The sequence below is a fragment of the Aedes albopictus genome, chromosome 2, assembly GCF_035046485.1.
Source record: "Aedes albopictus strain Foshan chromosome 2, AalbF5, whole genome shotgun sequence".
Classification (NCBI taxonomy): domain Eukaryota; kingdom Metazoa; phylum Arthropoda; class Insecta; order Diptera; family Culicidae; genus Aedes; species Aedes albopictus.
In genome coordinates this window covers 510,992,804-511,010,512 of record NC_085137.1, presented here as the reverse complement: position 1 = coordinate 511,010,512, position 17,709 = coordinate 510,992,804, and the positions used below count along the sequence as shown (strand labels likewise).

Genomic DNA, 17,709 nt, shown 5'->3' with positions numbered 1-17,709 from the left:
ACTTTTCTGAACTGAATTATCGTTATTTATAGACTCTTTGAAAATTGTGCTATAACCGACACCTCACTCAGCTTTTGAGTTGTCCTACTTTTAACGAAAATGTAGGACGAAAAACTCATTTGAAATAGATGTTTTAGGTGTTAAATGTTAACCCGTAAATCCCGGGACGATCTTCTTTTGGTAGAAATGCAATATCTTCTTTGTTTTAAAACATTTTATAGTAAAGGGGAATAGTTGTGCTAAGAAATGCATAGTACCTCCCCCCTTTGCACCCGCCCCCCTTTTGCGGGTAGCCGAAAATACGTGGCTTTTTTGTTTTTTTTATAAATCTGCATGATGATGATTAACCTGGGCAGTTGAGGTCGAAATACGTATCTGTCAAAGGATGCAAATTCTTAGTGGAATTCAAAGGAACCGTACTTAACCCGATTTTCTTTTAATTTACAGATATTCCCCTAACAAGCCCAGGTTAATCATCAAAATCCAACATTCTAAACCAAATTTTATACACGATGAATGGTAACAGTACACCCAAGTAACCACGGTGCTGAAGCCACGGTGCCCCCACAGACCGTTATTATAAAATAAAAATGTCCATCAAAACTAAGTTCAGGGATCGAATCCTGGTGCCATTCTGCACCTCTGGGCAAATTTTTAAAATAATCCCTAGGAGGAATCTCGAGAAATCTCGATTTGATGTGTTATACTAAGAAATTTCAAAGAAATCCATGTTCAGATTGGACAATATCGCTTAACCCTCTAATACCCAAATTTTTGATTTTGATCTTAATATCATTTTTCGTCATCTAAAATCGATTTAAACATGTTTTGGAAGATGATTCTTTTTAATTCTTGATTCCGTGAGTTTCAGTTTTTGATTTTTCTAATTTTTATTTTTGAACATCCCCACATTTTTATATTTTTCCTGGAAGCCTATTTGGGGTACGGATTTTTTGAGATGAAAACATTTTGAGATTTTATGATTATTGTAAACATATTTTTATTTTTTTCACAAAAAAAATATTTTCCGTGTAATTTTTAGGAAAATAATTTAAGAGTGTATTCGATCCCCTTAAACTATAGAACTAGGATAGAATGATTTGGGAAAAATTTAAAATATGTTAATTGTTGCGATTTTATACAAAATTAACAATGACTTCTAGAAGGTGACTAAAACAGCAATTTTTCGATGATTTAAAAAAAATGTAGATACGCTTTAAAATACACCAAAAACCATTTTGAGATACACGAAACAGTCCTAAATATCAGCTAAAAATGTAAAAAAATGATTTTCCACGAAACAAAAATTACAAAAATGCTCAATCTATACCCCGTCTAAAGGCGGGGTTGGGTATAAGAGGGTTAAATACCTACAAAAAAAAAAGTCCCCAAACTATTCAAAGTTGTTTCAAACCCATATTTATTTAATAACGTTACTTCAATTATACATATTGACTACTCATCTAAATCAATTAACAGGAAACTACGACGTATATGTAATAACATGGGACACGGTTTATATGGGAAAATATAAAATATGCAAAAACTCTAGTTCTTGTATACTTTTTGAGTTCCATTTTGGTCCCATATCAACTGTGCAAAATATCAGGTCGATCGGGAAAACTATTTTATGCAATTCAGTATCATAATTTACATTTTATATAACTCATTTTGGTATCATAATGGCCAAGTTTTCCGAACTGGCTCATTATGCAACTGAAATGAGTTGCATAATGAAAAATAGTTGTATAATGTTCATAATGCAACTCATTTGAGTTGCATTATGAACATTATGCAACTCAAATGGGTTGCATTATGAAAAAATCATTGCATAAAATTTTGTATGGAACTCGTTGCAAAAATCGATTTTTTCAGCACTCTTCGTATTTATCCAACTCGGCAAGCCTCGTTGGATAAATGTACGACTCGTGCTAAAAAAATCACCTTTTGGCAACTCGTTACATAAATAACTATTTTGCGCCCGTTATTCTTAGTTTTTCAGACGATGTTATGAGAAAATTTACTTCTTCAATGAAAAATCGCTTGGGGTCACCCCTTGGTCCCTAAAAATAATTCGATGAGTGATTTCTTCACGATGAATTAGACCTCCGAAGACCACAAAGCGATGCGAAGTTCATGGAAAAAAGTTATGAAGCCTTACCCGATCGATAAAATGACGAGATTTGGTTATTTATTGTTATTCCTTACATGTTAAACAACGTTTCCATGCTATTCGGTTTTCAGTCAATAACTTTTTCCACATATCTTAGATCCCTTTGTGGTCTTCGGAGGGTTGGTTCCTCGTAATATAGTAAACATGTTGTAGAATTAAGGAAAATTTTAATGTATAACACTGGGATGTGTAATATGTTCATAAAACAATAGGGAAAAATCGCTTTTGAATGCTTACGTTAAAACCGATGCATGGCTTGGAAAAACATACTTATGTCAGTTAAGTCAGTTAATTGAGTTGGGTGAGTAGTAAATATGTATAATAAAAGTTGCGTTGGTAAATATATACTGGTTTGAAACAACTTTGAATATTTTGGGGACTTTTTTTGTAGGTATTTAAGCGATATTGTTGAATCTGAATATGGATTTCTTTGAAATTTATTAGTATAAAACATCAAATCGAGATTTCTCGAGATTCCTCCTAGGGATTATTTTAAAAATTTGCCCAGAGGTGCAGAATGGCACCAGGATTCGACCACTGAACTTAGTTTTGATGGACATTTTTATTTTATAATAACGGTCTGTGGGGGCACCGTGGAAGCCTTATTGCGTGCAGATATACGGTGTATTTAGAGCAATCATTACTTTACATGCTAACTTAAGGTTGATTTAAAGTGGAAGTGGGCAATTATAGAATCAAATTAAGATTATACTGGTATAATCTTAGATCAGTCGCATAATTACCATTTCCACTTTACATCAACCATGTTCATGTAAAGTAATGATTGCTCTAAAAATACACCTTATATCTGCATGCAATAAGGATTCAGTACCGTGGTTACTTGGGCATAGTCTACGGTACTCAAAAAGCCTCAAAGCACCTCTAGAAAATTCATAAAACTTGAATTGGGTGATCTAGGTCATCCAAACTACCATGGAATTTATTTTCAAAAGATCTACTGGATCTACCGTCATTTGTGTTCACTCTGTTCCAGACATTTATTCACTTTGATGTCCATTAGATCTCGCAATGCTACGAGAACTCGATATTGTGGTAGTTGGACATTCTGTGAAATACAAATGGCATCCAGTTCATTTTGAAGTTTGCGTTAAAGTATCAATACACTGTATCATGCTTTAATTGTAAAAAAATATTCATGGAATGTAAATAGTATATGAAGGAGCCTCAGTGTACAACATAATGCTTTTGGTACATTCATGGGATATTCCAGGCTTTCCAAACTGTTTTCGAATTCAAGCACCTTCAAGATCTACAGGCTCTACTTCTGTTTCTCTTCACTCTATCGGCATAATTCTTTCACGATTATGTCTGCTACACCTCATAATATTACGATCATCTCTAAGTGTTGCTAGTTGGGTGTCCACTGGCATATAAATGGTCCACAATTTTGAGGTATGGGTCGCAGTATCTTTGGATATTTTTACTCTAGCAAATGCTCACAGAGTCTAATATACGCTACTCTTAGAGCCTCAGAGTGCAATTCTGATAACTTAGCAACATTCACTTGGTGATCTAGGTCATCCAAACTATTCTGGATTTAAGATCTTCAAGCTCTACAGCTTTACTCTTGAATCTCTTTATTTTATCGGTGTAAATCTAGGAATTTCTGCAGCAACTCCTCCAAGACTTCTGCCAAGAATTTTCTACAAAACTAATGATTGACCTCAAAAATAATTTAAGGAATTACACCAGGGATTACTCCAGGAATTACTCCCAAAATTTATCTCGGGTTTGCTCCAAGAATTCCTCCGAGGATTTTCTCAGATATTTTTTAGGAAAATTCTCAAGGAAATCCTCCTGAAATTGCTGCAGAAATACTTACAGGAATGCCTCCTGGAATTCCTCCTAGCATTCCTCCAGAAATCTTCCAAGAATTCCTCCAGGAATTCATCCAGGATTCGCTCCAAGAATTTCTCCAAAAGTTCCTCTAAAAATCCTTCAGGAATTCATCAAGAATTCGCCAAAGAATCCCTCCAGGTATTCTTGGAAAAGTTTCTGCCAATAATTCCTCCAGGAGTTCCTCAAGAAATTCCTTGAAAATTCTTCCAGGCATTCCTCTAAGAATTCTTAAAACTCCTGCAATAATCCCTCCAGAAATTTCTCCAGGAATTCTTTCAAGAATTTCAACCTTTTGGCCAAGAAACCTCTAGGTTATCCTCCAAGAATTTTTCCAGGATTTCCTCCAAGAGTTTCTCCAAGAATTCCTCCTAGAATTCATCGAGGAATTTCTCCACAAATCCCTCGTGGAATTTCTCCACAAATTCCTCGAAAAAATCCTTCAGAAAGCTACAAGAAATCACCCAGAAATTCTTTCAAACATTACTCCAGGGATTCCTCTGACATTATTTTTTCTCTTTCAGGCATTCCTCCAGAAAATCCTCTAGGAATTTGTCAAGACATTTTTCAAGGAATTCATACAGAAATGACTTAATGAATTCTTCACGAATTCCTGAAGGAACTTCTGCAGAAATCCCTCGAAGAGTTCTTTCAGGAATTCTACAAGGGATTTTCAAAGACTCTTTTCAAGAAGTCCTTCAGAAATTCCTCTACAAATACCTCCAGGATCCTTTAGGAAACCTCTAGATATTCTTCAAGAAAATACTTCTGGGATAACTCTAAGAAACCGTTCGAGAATTCCTTCAGGGATTTTCTCAGAAATTTCTCAAAAAATGTCTTAGGAAATAACTCTAAAAAATCTTTTTTCGGAATCAGGATTGGCGAAATTATTTGGAATTCCACCAGGAAATCATCTTAAAATTCCCCCCAGAAAATACTCCGGAAATTCCTTCAGAAAATCCTCCAAGTATTCCACCAAGAATCCCTCAATAAATTGGAATTTTTAGTGGAATTTCTTGTTGGTGTTCAATGAAGGAAATTCTGAAGGATTTTTGGATGAATTCTTGAAGGAATTTCTGATGAAATTTCTGAAAAGATTCTTGGAGATAGTTTTAGAGGAACACCTCAAGAGACCCCTGGTGAAATTCTTTGGGAAATATCTGTAGGAATTTCTGGAGGAATTCCTGGTGTGATTCTTGGAGGAATTCTAGGCAGATGTCTTGTAGGAATTACTGGAACAGTCCTTGTAAGAATTTCTGGAGCATTTTCCGGAACAATTCCTAGAGGAATTTCTGTAATAATTCCCGGGGGAATTCGTAGAGTAATTCCTGGAGAAAATCCCTGAGGAATTCATGGAGGAATTCCTGAAGGAATTTCTGGAGTATTTGCTGGAATATATCCTGGAGTATATCCTGGGGGAATTCCTGGATGAATCCCTGAAGAAATTCCTTGAGGAATTCGTGAAGGAATCTGTGGGGGAACTCCGGGAGGAATGACTGATGGAATTCCTGGAAGAATTCCTGGAGGATTTCGTGGGGTAATTCATTAATTAAGGAGTTCGGGAAGAATTCTTAGAGGAATCTCTGAAGCTGGAGCGAAGAACTAATGGAGAAATCTTTGAAGAAATCAGTTGAGGAGTTCCTAAAGGAGTTCCATGAAGAAGCGGAAGCCTTGGAAGAATCCCTTGAGTTTCTTGTGAAATCCCTGAAGGAATTTCTGAATGAATTTGTGATGGAATTCCCAAAGGAATTTCTGGTTGTATCCGTTACGGAATTACGTGAAATACGCAAGTTATTTATTTTGATAAATTAGTGTTGAATTTAAGAAATTCATGTTGATTGTTCTCATTGACATTTGACTCTCTGGTCAAGGGGACCATTTTTTCGAATTTTGAAGGTAAAGCAAATAACTTTTGCATCAGTCTTGTTTGAAAACTTAAGCGCCATGAGGCAGTACTTCAGTGTTAATCAACCGTTAATTTAAATGTCATGATAATTTATTAAGCAAAGTATATCTCGCGTATCGTAATGGACAAACAACCCTATATGGCTATTAATGGAGCATTCAGATCACATACATCATTATAAAGCTATTTCCTCCAATGATTCCACTCTGATTCATCAGGCCAACTCGGAAAAGTCTTTCTCGATATGGTCACGATCTGGCCTTGCACATGGCAGTAAAAAATATAGGTCTCAACCACTTGACCGTAACCGACATCCAGCGTGTAGTTATCCGCCGCCGGTAAACATATCAACGCACCTCAACAGAAGCGAAATGGCAGCGGCCGGCCGGAGACACCACAACAAGCGACCAGAGCTATCAGTGGCAAATTTACCCCGCTAATAGAGCCAGACGTCTTAATCATAGCATCGGAACAATCCATGTGAACCTGTCAATATGGCTCTATGTAGGTATCTGCCGGCATCTTGCCGACAGACGTTATACCGCTCAATCTACCCACGACAAGAAGGCACACAACAGTTTTCAGCGCCATCCAACCGCGGCCGATAAAAAGCCAATCGATTACCGGAGCGAGAGACAAGCTATTATTATTAGCAGCCTATTATCGTATTACTCGCATTAAGAACTCCGGGGAGCCCCCTGCCCAGCTACTGCTGTTGGCGGGAGCTCCCGTTCCAAATTAGGGTCTTGTTCAGCGTGAAAATAGTATAATTTAATAGGTCGTTTGTAGTCCAATAAAGTTGATGGTAATTGGTGATCAATATTTGGAGTTGAAAATTTCTCCCGTTCAACAGGTTCTGCATGAACCAGCCGCGCCACTAGGCAGGACCCGCATCGTCGGCTGGCGCAGGCCACACGGGTCAGTTAAGAGGTCCTTGAACTTTGCTAGCAAATGATGAGTTCCTGCATCTCGCTGAGGCTCAAAACAAATTGCTTTCGGTCGTGGACCACGCCTCTGCTGGTAAAACGATGTAAAAGGACAATTCAGTCATTAGCCGGGCACCCCCTTGAAGCGAATAATTGCCATTTAGTGGGGAACCCACTACTGCGGGCGATAAATATTGCACTGATTGACTGAATGGCTGAGGACTGGTTGGCAGCGACGGCGTAGTGTGATCTGTATCTATCAAGGAAAGCGGCTTTTGAATATTGTGCACCATCATATCGGTAGATGGCTATCAGGATTCTGCCGAGCGAATTTCCCACTACTTTGTTTGTACGAGTTGTGGAGTTGTGTATTTACATAAGGGCAATTAAAATCGGTTCCAGTGGTTTGCAGTACGAGATGAGTGTTCGATTTGTCGAAGGCGATAAACTGTGTTCTAATTGGTTGCATAATTGGGTGCTCATCCGAGCGAGAGGGTGCTAACCCGTGCTTCGTGATCCGGTGCGAAACATTCTAATTGAACGCGGTCTAACGGTTTCTCTGCTTGTTCGTAGTGTGTTCTGGGCAGGTAATTGGAATCGTGCGAAACTATACGTAGACCTGGTGGGAACTATGTTTAGTATCCAGAGTATCTCTGGATGGAAGTGCGTTTCTATGAGTTATGAGTAGGAATATTTGTTTTATAATGACTGCATGTGAAATTGAAATGACTGTAGGAACTTGTCTTTTTGCGTTCTTATGAGCGTAGATCTGGGAAATTCCCCGGTAAGTGATTGTTCTATAATTTGAACAATTTGTTATGTAACAACTACATATACAATACGAATCGTAAATTTATTAAACAAGACTTGTCGGGCGCTTTCACTATGCCTGCAAGTTGAACATCATCCTGTAAGCGGTGTATGCTCAGCCGGCTTGAAGGATGATACCTTTTGTTCTGTAACAGCTTGGTTCTCTCATGCCTCTCGTTCTCGTTGATAATGTTCATACCGGCATTGTCGTAAGACTCGATTTCTTTCAACATGGTTGTTGGGGATTGACTCACCTTCCCACGAATGGTTGTAATTCTCAATTGGCCCCAATTATCACTATTAAATCGACCTAGATTATATACTCTGAGTAGCAATACCGTAGTGCAGGGAACTCATTAGGTTTTATTATAAGTAAATTCAGTTTATACCGAACCGCCATGGGCGGCGGCTACAGGCCGTTTAAACATTGTAAATCGTGTAAATAAAGTGTTGTTCTCTATGTTTTATTAAACCAAAACCACGAGTAGAAGTGTTTCTAATACCGGAAGACGACGGAAGTGGCTTCTACCACCAAGGAGGGCCCAGGGCTCCGGAAATGGAACTATATAGAACTCCCCTGTACATCCCTTCAAACACCCTACTTCTGTTGGTGGTTGGCTAATCCACCGGCTCTACGGTTATCGAAGGAGGTCCAAGGCCAACTACCCAACAAATGGTCCTTCGAGCCGGATCTTGGCCTATTGGATTTGGAATTGGCCAAGAATCAGCATACTGGAAGTGCAAGGAAAATTCGCCATCATCTCTCAATCAACAACGTAATGGCGAATCGGCGCAGTGGCCAACTGGTTGGCAATCGACAAATGGCATCGACGTATGCGGTACAGGAAACCACGTCAACTTCGCAGTATCATTCATCTAACAATGGCATTCGTTGGAACAACCCTCCACCCACAATCATCAAGGAACCTACCCAAACATTTGGAACACTTTACCTGGACTGCTGATTTGCAGCGGATTTTCCAAATCTCCATGATCGGCCTGAAGTCGCTCATAATTCAGCACTCCACGGCCGTGCTGTGCTCCTACAGGCGGTAACCCAATTTTCTCAACCATAACGAGGAAATCGTACACGCAGCAAGGCCACTCAACTGAAGCACAAACAACACTAGGGCGTTCCAAACCAAACATTACTGCATCCAATCAATAATGGCACTACTATTCTTCTCCAACAACTACGTCAGCAGCAAGGGCTGCATTTGTTGCATCGGGCAGCATCACTGGAGAGTCGAGAGGCACTAGGGGTGTCTTTCGCTCAACCCAAACAGGATTCCAAGAGCAGTCAACTGGGATTGCTCAACATTCACGGTACAAAAACACCAGCAGCAAGGGCTGCGGCTGTTGCACAGGGCAACAGTTTTTCATCTCCTTCCAAGTGACTAACGGGGTTAGGCACAGAGCACAATCTCACGGGTCAACTAATAGGCTTACACAAGTCAATAGGATAAGCAAAATATGGATTGTACCGCGTTTTATCACAATTTTTCGTTTCTCTATTCGATCTTCAGTGTTCAGTGTTGGATCACTTTGTTTTGACTTGCTGCATAGTACGTAGGTAGACTGATGTTCGAAATTCCAATACATCTGTAGATAATTAGTACTGGATAACGAATTAGTGTGCACACAATAGGTGCTTGTAGTGTTTGCAGAGACGTTATACACGAGACATGAGTTCGTTGTACCAACTACATACACACTAGGTATCAGAGGGGCTAGACATATGAATGAATTGGGTGAGCTTAGACTGGCACGTTTCATGTTCTGATAGGATTCCATTAGAAATGTTTGATTGAATTTCAAAACGTATGCAATTGTTAGGATAGTTCAGAAATTCCAGGAATTTCAGGGTGGGTGAGTATGTTGGGGATTGACTCACCTTCCCACGAATGGTTGTAATTCTCAATTGGCCCCAATTATCACTATTAAATCGACCTAGATTATATACTCTGAGTAACAATACCGTAGTGCAGGGAACTCATTAGGTTTTATTATAAGTAAATTCAGTTTATACCGAACCGCCATGGGCGGCGGCTACAGGCCGTTTAAACATTGTAAATCGTGTAAATAAAGTGTTGTTCTCTATGTTTTATTAAACCAAAACCACGAGTAGAAGTGTTTCTAATTTGTCAATTTCTTGATTTTGCTTTGGCTGACCAAGCCATGTGGGAAATTACACTGTTGAAAATGCTTTGACATCCATGTGCACAACAGAACACGTGCTCGATGAACAAATTGAGATTTGAAATTATGAAAAGAAATCCACGTACTCCGGTGAGACTCGAACTCACGACTCCCAATTCGCTAGACGGGCGCTTCTATTCCTTCAAGCTACGGAGTCACTCGACTATCTCCGTCGCCAGCAGGCCTAGAACTGAACTCGATTCCACAATCGCACATGGTTATCTTCTTTTCACAATCCAAACCCCCTTCGGATGGGATTAGATGAACATCTAACACATTGTCTGTTGTGCACATGTATGTCAAAGCGGGAGAGGAAGTTATTTTTAATTGTCGAGAGCTTCGGGCACTGCCTTCCAATCACTTATTGGTATGGCAATTAGTGTGCAGTCGGACTCTCGACGGGTCGGTCCTCGGCCGACCGAATACGATAAGGGTGACCGTAGCACCTTACAAATGTCAATTTCTTGATTTTGCTTTGGCTGACCAAGCCATGTGGGAAATTACACTTCCTCTCCCGCTTTGACATACATGTGCACAACAGACAATGTGTTAGATGTTCATCTAATCCCATCCGAAGGGGGTTTGGATTGTGAAAAGAAGATAACCATGTGCGATTGTGGAATCGAGTTCAGTTCTAGGCCTGCTGGCGACGGAGATAGTCGAGTGACTCCGTAGCTTGAAGGAATAGAAGCGCCCGTCTAGCGAATTGGGAGTCGTGAGTTCGAGTCTCACCGGAGTACGTGGATTTCTTTTCATAATTTCAAATCTCAATTTGTTCATCGAGCACGTGTTCTGTTGTGCACATGGATGTCAAAGCATTTTCAACAGTGTTTCTAATACCGAAAGACGACGGAAGTGGCTTCTACCACCAAGGAGGGCTCAGGGCTCCGGAAATGGAACTATATAGAACTCCCCTGTACATCCCTTCAAACACCCTACTTCTGTTGGTGGTTGGCTAATCCACCGGCTCTACGGTTATCGAAGGAGGTCCAAGGCCAACTACCCAACAATGGTATAGTTTTAACAATATTTCATTCGATTTATTAATAATAATGAAGCAAACCAACAAACATTATTGCTGTAAAACAGATAAATAAGCCGCTCTTTAGCTTGATTTTGGAAATTTTAGCCAAATAAGATGGGAGATAGAGTGACACTTGATTGGCGGCGGTGTAGCATCTGCGCTCCACATGTCCCGCATAGCAACCATATTTTCTAGAAGGACCACACAAGTGGTACCTGCCGCGACCCATCATCAGGCCAACTGGCAACAGGGAGCGGCCAACAGCGCAGATGCTACAGCGGCTTGCCCAGGAGAATGTCCCGCCTCTGAATTGAAAGACTTTTCCGGACGTGGAACGTCTACTGAACGTCTCCCGCCTAGTAAGCGTCGGAATAGCCGATGAAGTCCTGCTTACTGTCTCCTCATAGCTGCAGTCGATGGAATGTGGTCGCCTTCAAGTAGCGGAGTTCGTTGAATTTTCGCCCAAGGATCGCAGCAGTTGTTGCAATGTCTGGCCTTGCTACGACTGCTAAGTAAGTACAGAAGTCCACCTACTATGCTACGATAGGACGCGCCTGTGGATCCAACCTACTGATACCTGATACGGCAGGACGTTGGGCCCTTGAACACTTCTTCGGTATCAGCCACCTTGAAGATGCCGGAGTCCATCGGCAAATTGGCCATCTTGCAATCCTTCATCCCGAACATGGTAATCAGCTTCTCGATGTAATTGCGAAGACTCAGTTTGTAGACACCTCCGACATGTTGAATCTCTACGCCGAGGAAGTGGAGCAATTCCTGGAGACACGTCAATTCAAAATCCGCACGCAGTCTTTTGTCCGTAGAATCGACCAGAAGGCCGTCTACATATGCTATCAGGATTACCTTCGCTTTCCCGCCATCCTTCACATACAAACAAGGATTCGCTGTCGTTCGGCACCATGTCTTCGACAACCCTTCATCTAAACGTTTGCTATAGCACCGAGTTGACTGTAAATTGTAAATACTACGTTGGAGTTGGGATACAAGGTTCCCCTTGTTTGCGGCCTTGAAATCGGCTGGTTGCCATATAAAGATGCTTTCCTCGAGGTGCGCATAGAGATTCGCTGTCTTTATGTCCTTGTTGAGGTTCGAAGCGCAACCATGATGAATGTCGGGAATGTTGCCTGGCACGTCACAGGAGCGACCACGGCGTGAACATTGACTCCGGTTCGCTGAGTATACTCCTGAGCAATCAACCTTGCTGGTTCTACCCCATTTGGCATAATGCCATTTGGAAAAATGCCGTTTAGCATAAAAGTCATTTGGCATAACAAGGATTATGCACATTCTTAGCAAGAAGGCTGTTCTTCGTATTATGCTAAATGACCTTTATGGCAAATGGCATTATGCCAAACGGCATTATGCCAAACGGCATTATGCCAAATGACATTATGCCAAATGGGGTAGAGCCACCTTGCCTTGCGTTCCACGATTTGGTTGTTCTTGTTCTGTTTTACCTTGTAGGTAAATCCACTTCGAGCCGATAACTTTCTGATCCTTCTGCCGCGGAACCAGAACTGGTATCCTCTTCTTTACCACAAGCTTCATCACTTCCTACAGGATGCACGTGGCTCTTCGTTGGCATGTTTCCTTCCTTCTTTGATAGGAATAACTTGAATGTTTTCTTTTACCGGGGGTTTCTTGGGCTCGGTTACTTTTACTCCCACCGACGATAAGTCGTTCCCGAGCTCGATGAACTGGGCTTCACGGCTGATCAAAATCGTGTCCAAGTCCACGAAGGAATAACCTTTTTGTTCGATCGCGTCATTAATGAAGGTGAGCTCTGTAGCCTTCCTACCCATCTCCTTCCTCTTCGTGTCTGGTACGTGAACGAAAGCTTGACTGCCAAATGCTCGGAGATGAACAAGTTCTGGGTTCTTTCCCTACCATAGCTCGAAAAGTGTTTTCGGAACGGAATCGTTGACGTCGATCTTCTGGGTGTTTCGTTTGCTGTCAACGCGGTACACCACACCGGATCGTTTGTCCTGGGTCTGCGTTCGCCAGCGAACTGCTTCAAAGATCGGAAGAACTATTTGTCGTTGGTGAGCGGGTCTTGTCGATGACCCAGCTGTCATGGGTCGCGCCGCAACCGTGAACGCAACATCTCTCGCACCATTCTGTACAGCCTTGGCCTTCGCATTCCAGTTCGATCCCGCCTTCGTCAAATGCTCGTCCTTCCTGGTCCTTCCTGGTCTACCAGCAACTTCCGGCAATTCTGCTTTAGGTGTCCAGCCTCCTTACAGTAGCGGCTGATCCGAGTTTCGTACGTGACCTACCCTCTGCGGATCGCTTGCCTTTCCCTCCTTTAATGTCACTCGACAACTTCTCTATCTATCTATAGCGACGTTTGCGCACTAATAAATACGAGAACTCCTGGTTAAACGATGGTATTTCAGGTATGACGGCAGCAGATACACGACGGCAATTTTTCAGAAACGAAAGTCGGAGATACCTGGATATTTCAAGCAATTCGTAAGATACATGAAAAATCTATTTGAAAAGAAATCAAAAACCCTACGATCAGTTCAAGAAGGACAATCCAAGAGTATTGAGATGAAATGAAATCCAGCAACAATTTAAATCACAAGAGCAAAATAGTACAGCAAGGATTAATCACTGGTCGAGAAGGTGCGATTTATGATCCAAGATGCAAAATCTATTCTTAATAACTGCGGTAAGTCAAACACCGAGCGAGCTATGGATGGAATCAAAACTGAACTTGGCTCATCTGCATGTACAGGGCCAAAATGTTTGGGATAGGCAACTTTTTTTCTCACACAAAAAAAATTCAACATGCTGTAACTTTTTATAGAGTGCATCAAAAAATCTCAAATTTTGACTGTTTATCAACCTGTAAAATGTGCATCATTGGTACAAATTTAGGCATGATTGAATAATTTTTCGCGAAGTTAGAACCGTTCGGGTAAAACACTATTTTTTAGACAACTCATTTTTGAGCTGTCATATCTCGGAAACCAGTGAACCGAATTGAATGATTTTTTTAACGTTTATCAACAATATATTGATACTTAATACAACGTTATAAAATGTAATATTTTATCACGGCGAATTAAGTTATACCAGGTTGAAATTTTTACCCATATAGAGAAAAATAAGTCAATTTTACAATACCACACAAAAATTACAAAATGTGTTCTTCCTTCAATCTAAATAGGCTCTAATATATCTGATTAAAGATAACTTAAGAACAGAAGTGGAAAATCTTTCGAAATCAACACTAAAATTTAATGATGACGTCGACGTAAAAAAATTAAATTTTTTAGAGAAAAATCCAAAAAGTGTCATTCAATGATAACTTTTTTCAACGTTCAAAAAGTATCTATGTTTTAATAGTTTGTGAAGCATTTGTATATTGTCAGTGTACGTTCAAAATTTTATTCAATTCAGTCCACTGGTTTCCGAGATATGACAGCTCAAAAATGAGTTGTCTAAAAAATAGCGTATTACCCGAACTTTTCTAACTTTGCGAAAAATTAATCAATCGAGCCCACATTTGTACCAATGATGCACATATAACAGGTTGATAAACAGTCAGAATTTGAGATTTTTTGATGCACTCTATGAAAAGTTATGGCATGTTGAACTTTTTTGTTAAAAAAAAAGTTGCCTATCCCAAACACTTTGGCTATCCCCTGTATTTGGCACACCGGCTTTTAGAAATACTTTAATTTTGCAGGAAGATGAAACCTTCGTGGATTAAAATTCTATGGAGATTCTGAGGGAGCTGAAAGACATGACCAAGAATGTCAATGATGTGAGACCTTTTTACCTCGAAGTGGCTCAACCAGCACAACTTCGAGATCAGTATACAATTGCAGAAGCCAAGAACACCCGAAAAAAATGAAAGGATGCGGTGAAAGAAAAAATGTATTCTTTGAGAACCAACAAGACGTGGGCCATGATCCAGCTACCAGACGGAAAGCGAGCAATGCACAATGGGTCCAGAGCCGCATTTACGAAGACAAAAATGTTTGTGCCTAAACCTTAAGTTTTAGATACTTGATGTCTTTGGGAAAGTTTCTTCATATTTTTCGACCTTTTTTCTCATCATTGTGAAATTAGGGTGGTCCCTCTAGTTTAGCTGATCCAAATATCTGCTTTTTAATAGTTTTATGTACGTTTACAAAATGTTCTACAAAGTTGTAAAACAACTTATTTGGAGTAAGTTTGCCGAAGAAACCATTATTCTATCTCTTATGGTTCCTAACTTATAATTTTTGAAAAAAATCATGTTAGGGTGATCCATGAAATTAAGTTTTCTTGAAATAACTTTTAATTCGTTCGTTTCTCGTAAAAACTTTGTTCTGAGCACTTTTAGAACTATCAACGACGCATATTTTTTCCAAAGAGCTCAATGTTCTAACTCTCAAGGTTAAAAAGATATTGGTATTTTTCTTTGAAAAATCACTTTTTTTCAAAAATTCATATCTCAAAAAGGAGCAAATTGATTTTCAATCTCTCGGTTGCATTGGAAAGATCGTACTCTGTTCTTTTTATGGGGAAAAAAACTGCAGGTACCTTTTTTGTTTGAAGCTTTTTATTAAATTTTGAAAACACGATTTTTCTCATGGAAAAGCAGTTGTAACTTTGAAAATCGATGAGATACAAACTTGGCGTCTTCGACAAAATTGTGAGTTTTTGGCTGCCCTAAAAGTGCCCAGAACAAAGTATTGCGAAAAAATCAACTCATAAAATTATATTGAGTAAAAACAGATTTTCATATGAAAAACGATACACTTCACGCAAATTCAACTCGTCTTTGTTAGATAGATCAAAGTAGCTTGGTAAATGGTCATCCATTTCATTAGAACCAATGTTTATTTATACTGTCATCACCATTAAGGCACAATGTTGATAAGATATTGTAAATCATGTAACTTTGATAGGCTTTTACGTTAACATCAACATATACTAGTGATTGACATTTTCGCTATCCATACATTGAAGTCATAAATTAAAATTAAATTGATGGAAATCAGCTCAAAATCATATTTTAAGTTGATTTCATTGACAATATATGAATTATAAACAAATTTAAACATTTTTGACATGGTTACTTCGATCTATCTAACAAAGACGAGTTGAATTTGCTTAAATTGTTCCGCTTTCCATATGAAAATCTGTTTTTATTCAATATAATTTAATGTGTTGATTTTTTCGCAATACTTAGTTTTGAGCACTTTTAGAGCAGCCAAAAACTCACATTTTTGTCGAAGACGCCAAGTTTGTATCTCATCGATTTTCAAAGTTACAACTACTTTTTTTATGAAAAAAAATCGTATTTTCAAATTTCAATAAAAAGTTTCAAACAAAAAAGGTACCTGTAGTTTTTTCACCATAAATAGAACGGAACACGATCTTTTCAGCAGCTAGCCGAATGAGGGCCAGCTCCATAGGGTCCTATCCTAAAAATCTAAAAACATGGACACGTTTAGTACTTCCAGTGAGCTGTACGCTCTTTGAAGGAAGCACGACACTAGACAAGACTAGCATGCAACGCCCAGTGGCATAGCCGAAAACTTTTCCTGACTCTGCGGCGGGAATCGAACCCGCGCTCCTTAGCACGATGCGACTAAGTGCTTGGTGACACTAGCCGCACGACCACGAAGCCACACATTTTGAGAGGATTGCTGGAGTACAGTATAAGCAGCCATCAACAACGCAACCAATAACACTGTCGGATGCGTGGAATAGAACCGACGGAACGATTGTTTTGACGAGGAATTGAGAGCGATTTTGAAGGAGACGTGTGTAATGTGTGCGGTTGGTTTGCAACATCATGGAACCCGACATAATGTGGAACGTTGAATACGGTTCAAACAGAAGCAAAGGAAGCATTTTCCACTTTCGCAAGGAAAAACACCACCTGGAAGACGCAAATGCGAGAAAATGGAATGGCTGTGTTGTTATCAAGATACACGAATGTCATGGGCTTATATAGCCGATACGCTAAGCGCATGACCATGCTGAGGGTGACAGGTTCGATTCTCGGTCGTTCCATGAACTTTTCAACTTACGGTGACTTCCCTTGGGCATAGAGTATCTTCGTACATGCCTCACAAAATACAGTCAAAATGGACATTGGCAGAGGAAGCTCTCAGTTAATTACTATGGAAGTGCTGATAAAACACTAAGCTGCGAAGCAGGCGTTACGCAATGAAGAAGAAGAAGAAGATACACGAAAGTTCTACCAGAAGCTCAACACATCCCGCTTCGGCTTCGTGCAACGAGCCTAAATGCGGGGAACACGGGATCATCCTTCTGATGGATGAATGTGAAATGATTGAAAGGTGGTAGCAACACTTCGATGAGCACTTGAACGGGGTACCAGAGGATCGACGCAGACATTGGCGGAGCCAGCGTTTTCTTTTTTCTTATTCACTCTCCTAAACATATACGAGAAAGAGCGAGATGACAGAGGAGGCAAGCTGCCCCCTCTTCTATCTTTCTCTTTCCCGTGTATGTTTAGGAGAGTGAGTAAGAAAATAAAAAATGCTGACTCCGCTAATGGACGCAGACGAGAAAACGTCTATGTGGGGCAGTTCATTAACCACGTGTTCATTTTTACTGGATTTACCTCCCTCCCGCCCTAAACCACCCCCATGGACCTCGTGGTTTAAAGACGGCCCCCAAGAGAATCAGAGCCAGAGGACGAGAATGGAACAACTATTACGTTGCGGGATGTAAAGAAAGCTAATCACCAGATCAACATCCATAAAGCAACTGATAAGAATGGTATCGCCGCTGAGCTGATCTTCCTGTAATGGTAAAT

General features: G+C 40.1%; 1 protein-coding gene across 1 annotated transcript in view; it reads right to left on the bottom strand.

Annotated features, from left to right (window-relative positions):
* The window catches only part of LOC109621685 (scavenger receptor class B member 1), a 207,980-nt gene that overhangs the window by 2,327 nt on the left and 187,944 nt on the right, over positions 1-17,709 (bottom strand). The gene's annotated exons all lie outside the window — the stretch shown is intronic.